General features: G+C 37.1%; 1 protein-coding gene across 1 annotated transcript in view; it reads right to left on the bottom strand.

Moving 5' to 3' along the window:
* The window catches only part of ARSJ (arylsulfatase family member J), a 168,254-nt gene that overhangs the window by 150,873 nt on the left and 11,730 nt on the right, over positions 1-5,651 (bottom strand). The window lies entirely within an intron of this gene.

Here is a 5,651-nt window from a genome sequence, read left to right as displayed (position 1 = left end):
CCCAACCTTCCTTCTGAGGAGTGGCTGGTGTGTTTGAACCGCCAGCCTTCTGGTTAGCAGTCAAGTGCTTTAGCCACTATGCTACCAGAGCTCCTGAATACTGCTATAACAAAAAAAAAAAAAAATTGAATGATATCAAAATTTGAGCTAAAAGAAGCTTTCATACTGAGCTCATATTAGAAAAAGGGACTCTAAGTCTTTTGTTCCTCCTGTCTTTGATCTCAGAGAGGTAATAAAGGATGACAGAAGAGGTTCTCAGCCCTCTGTTCCTGTGTATATTTCCACCTTTCAGAACAGCTATTTAAGAAGCACAACAAAATTACCTGAATAGAAATTCAATTCAAAGCTTGTCTTTTAAAAACGCTTATTTAAAAACAGGAACTTTGATCATAAGGAAGTACCAACCGCTTACTTGAACATGATTCTACTGTTAGAAAAAAATCCACATGGTCAAATAGGAAAGGGCTATTAGTTTGTTGAACATTCTTGACTTTTGAGACAATCTTTTTTGAAAAGAACGTGTGTGAGGTTTGAAATCCACTCTTTCCACTTGTTATATTTATTTTACAAAGACAATGCAAGGCTTTGAAGAACCTCCACTTCTTTCTAAGTGCCTAACCCTGAACCTTTCAGATTTTCTAAATGTTTAGGTCTTAACCAAATATTTATCAATTATAATGAATGATCTTCTAGCAAATGATGTTCATTGAGTCCCTTTGGGTATAAAATACTACTTAAACTAGGCCTTGGATAAAAGAAGTGGATAGAAGAAGAAGCATGCATGGCCCTTGAGGTTTACAATACAAGCTAATGGGAACTCCGTGAGTGTGAGCATGAGTATACATGTCTGTGAAATGGAATAATCATTTTTTAAGGGCTCAGCTACTAACCAGAAGGTTTGTGGTTACAGTCTACCATAGGCACCAGTTTCAGTGTTCTATTCTCAAAAGATCAGTTCAAATCTGAAACACAAGGGGTCGTCATGAGTTGGAAGTGACTCGTCAGTAACTTATTTTATTTTCCTAAGCTTCTTTGACTCTCCTGTGAGAGCAGCTTAAAGAATTAAGTTATTTTCCAAGGTTTCCAACACTTAAGACATCTGTCAATTGATAATTTAATATCTTAAAATAATACTTTGAAAACTCATTGGAGACCTCACTCCACTGACTCAGCAGCCCAGTGAAGTACACAGAGGAGGCCTACGTGGATATTGTCTTCCTGGATCTATGCAGGCCCACAGAGCTCCTGACTGTGTACCGCACAGTACACAGAGTAGCAACAATAGTTGAAAATGGAAAACCAGGATGGCTGGATCAACCAGACTCCAGAAAAAGACTAACGAGATCATGTCGAAAAAGCCCACTAATGCCTTTCAATCATGATTATCTAAATCTTCACCATAACTTTATCATCCCAATGTATTTTTCACTCAGATTTTGGTCTCCACATCCCTGTACACCATCTGCTCTGATTTGATCTCCCTCCTCTCCAAGTCCCTAAAACTTTCCAATGAGTCCTCTGTTAAGTGAAAACATGTCATCAGCATAATCCCCTATAACCTCAATCCCTTCCCTACATGTTCTATCCACCTTCTTGCTCTAGCCAACTGCTATCTCTGACACTCTCTCAACTTGGAGTAGGTCTTGTACCTACATCCCAATTACCAGAGCCTGAGCTCAGAAGACTGTCCTCCTAGATCCTCACTAGCATTTCTAGACAATGTTGTTTCCCATTTCCCTTTAAAACCTCAACTCTTTTGAAAATCTAGGCTATAAAACTAGCTATCTTTCCCTGTTAAAGCCCTTTACCCAACTCTAAGCCCTCAGCCCTGATTCACAGATGATTCTAGCACCTGGCTCACTATCTCCTTTATTACTACTTTTCATCATTCTTAATGATTTTAATATTCACAAAAACAATTTATCCAATGCCCTGCCTTCTCAGTACCTTATCTTCCTCATTTCCAAATATATTTTCTTCTATTTCACCTTACCACTTACTCTCTCATTATTTATAAAACACACACTACTTGCAACATTGTATCCTAAGCATACAACTTCCCTATCATCATCTATCTTTTTAGCTTTCCAGGTTTACGGTTGTGTCCTCATTTGAACTCTACCCAAAGAGTAAATATATTGATCCCAACACTTTTTTCTAACAGAACATAAGCCTGCTATAGTTTCCCTTGCCAAACTGGAGTCTATGATTCACCACGCTATTCACTTGGCAAAGCCCCAAATCTAGTTAAATCTACCTCTTCAAATATGTTACTTCTGCACACAAAAACTTAAGCATGGTGGGAGAAAAACAAACCACCTGATGACTGGTCTCTGTTTAAATTTATGGCCACATATCTCAAGTGGGCTCTCATTGCTGGCCAGTATTTTTACTGCACTTTCCCATTCAATTCTCTTTCTCACTCTTCTAGAAAAATATTTCATATCTATCTTTCTCTTTAAACTTCCAGATCTTCATTCTCAGTGAATGACTTCATTTATGACTTCACTTAGAAAGTAGGAGAATTCAGAAGAGAAATATCTCATATTCCCATTACCAAATCTTCCAGCTTATTTGCATCTGTACACCCACACTCACCCTCCTTTCATATTAAAATGAATGAACTGGTAAATTGCCAAGGCAATTTTAAAAAGGAAAAAGCAGAAAGACTTAAAGTCTTTAAAGACGAGAATGTGGTATTGACCCAAGTATAGACAAAGAGACCAATGGAATACAGCAGATTACAGAAGCAGACCTAATCATGTATATTCATCTGATTTATGGAACAGATGACAGTGCAATGCAGTGGTTAAAGTACAGTCTTTTGAAAAAATGGTGTAGGTCAAATGGACATATATAGATGGAAAAAATTCATCTTGAACTATGCCTCATACTGTGAGGATAAAGGATTTTGCTTTGTTAGGCCTGACTCCATATTATTAGAGTCAGACTCCATGCTGACTTTATTATCACCATTATGCTATCTCTTAACTTGCTTTCTTCTAAATGCCAATCATCACTTCCAGATGCATCCTAGATGTGACCACTTAAAATAGTAAACACTGATGAGCCTTGTAACCAGCTCCCTGGACTCTGATGACAATAACCAGTGGTGCCATCTGCAAGAAGGTAGAAGACCAGCCTTGCAGAGCATGCCAGGAATTAGAGAATATATTTTCTGCTAATCATCTATTGTTTTACCTGATTTTAGAAATGTTAATTACTTTGTACTAACCGTATCCTACTTCTTATTTAGCATAAGAACCCTCTTTGGAAAACACAACAGATTGGATGACTCTGGAGTCATTAAAACCCAAATGTCTTTCATTAATGCATCTCCTAATTAAACTCTCTTTGTCTCCTTGAACTCTGCTGTGGACTACTGGTCGTACCACTCCAGGGCACAAACCTCAGCATTTTTGGGTTACAAGTGATACTCAAAAATTAATTCAATATGAATTGTAGATCTAGGAAAAAAAATGAAATCATCAAACATTAAGAAAAAGAAGACCATTGTCATGATCTTGGGGTAGGCAACTGTACCTTAAATAGGACATAAAAAGTAGAAAATATAGGTTTAATTACAATAAAGCTAAAGCCTTCATTCAGAAAGACTTATTAAGTGAGTGAAGAGGCAGGTGAGAGAGTAGGAAAAGATATCAGTAATACATGTATCAGACAAAGGACTCAACTAGAATATATAAAGAGCTCCCACAAATCAATAAGGAAAAGACAATCATATAATAGGAAAATGGGCAAAAAACATGAATAGACATTTCTTAAAACAGGATATCTAAATGGTCAATAAATACATGAAAAGATGATCAACTAAATTAGTAATCAGAGAAATACATATTTTAAACATTATGCTATGGTACTACATAGCCACCAGAGTGACTAAAATGAAAAACAAAACAAAAAAACAAATTACAGTAAAGATGTAAAGCAAATGCACCTTTGCATACACTGCTGGTGAGAATATAAACTAGAAGAAACACTTTGGAAAACAGACAACATCTACAAAAACTGAATCTACACACCCCCATAACCCAGCAATTCCACTCCTAGTTAGACAGACAAGAAAAAAGCACACATATGTTCACCAAAAAACACATACAAGTATGTGCATAACAGCACTATTCACAATAGCCCAACACTGGAAACAATCCAAATGTCCATCAACAGTAAAGTGAATAAATAAATTGTGGTATATTGAAACATAGGGATACTATTCAGTAATAAAAATGAAGGCAACATCTACAGGCAACAACATGAAAACATTTTACAAACATAATGTTGAAAGAAAGAAGCTAAATATGAAAGAGTACATTCTCTTTAATCTCATTTATATAAAGTGGGGACAGTGATTACCCTTGATGAGTATTGGGAGTTGGGATAGTGACAAATGCTAAGAAAGAGGCTGAGTGAGGCTTTTGGTATTCTGGTACTATTGTTTCTTTATTTTATTGTTTTAAAATTTTTTGAGCTATGCATCTATTATTATTTGTGTATTTTTCTCTATGTATGCTATCCTTCTCACCACCCTCACTGCTACCACTCTATTCCAAAACTATTCCTTCATCTTTCATTGGAACTCTGGACCCCCTGTTTTAAATATAGCTTTCTTAAATTTTATTCTTTCAGTAGTAAGATTCATTTTTTAAGGACATGGGAAAACCAACCACTAATTTTATATGGAAAGGAGAGCACAGATAAGCATAACACTATGGAAGAAGAAAAACAAAGTATGAGGTCTCATAATCACTGACTTCAAAACCTACTATACAGCCACAATAGTGAAAACAGCCTCCTACTGTGTAATAGACATACAGACCAGTGGAACAGAATTGAGAATCCAGAAACAGATCCATTACCTATATACAGCTGATCTTTGACAAAGGGCTGAAACCCATTCAATGGCAAAGAGACGGTCTCTTTAACAAATGGTGGTGGCAAAACTGGATATTCTTTAGCAGAAAAATGAAACAAAATCCATACTTCACACCATGCACAAAAATTAACTCAAAATGGATCAAAGACCTAAAGGTAAAACCCAAAACTATATATAGTTCATCAAAGATAAAATAGGAACAAATTTAGGAGCCCTAATTTATGGCTTAAATAGACTATCAAGTATAACCCAAAACGCACAAACACCACAAGAGAAACCAGATTAGGACTTTCTAAAAATTAAATTCTTATGTTCATTAAGATGACAGAGTGAGCAGCAGCAGAGATCCAGCCAAGGGGAGAGACCCAGGCCCCACTTCCAATCTATAGATTCTATTTCCCCCGCTTTCCTGCCTCATTTCCCAAGAGGCAGGAAAGCAGGGGAAATAGAAGCCAGGGGGATGACAGAGAGATGTGCAGCAGGGATCCAGGTCAGGCAAGGATAGAGAGGTTTTGAACAGCTAAGGGAGACAAACTTGTCTGTCAGTTTGTCATACTGTGGTTGTTTGCATGGCATGCTGCTGTGAGGCTTGAGGCTGTGCCAGTGGTGTCTCCAACGCCAGCACGGTTGCACATGGTACACAGTTTCAAAGCAGCTTACAGACTGAGACAGACTAGACAGAAGAATTGGCCTGTGAAAACCTTATGAGTAGCAGAGAAACACTGTCTGATACATTACTGTGCAACGATATGAATAGCCC

The sequence above is a fragment of the Orycteropus afer genome, unplaced genomic scaffold (assembly GCF_000298275.1).
Source record: "Orycteropus afer afer isolate SDZICR_OR568_19922 unplaced genomic scaffold, OryAfe1.0 scaffold00071, whole genome shotgun sequence".
Lineage (NCBI taxonomy): Eukaryota > Metazoa > Chordata > Mammalia > Tubulidentata > Orycteropodidae > Orycteropus > Orycteropus afer.
This window is presented reverse-complemented; position numbering and strand designations above follow the sequence as displayed.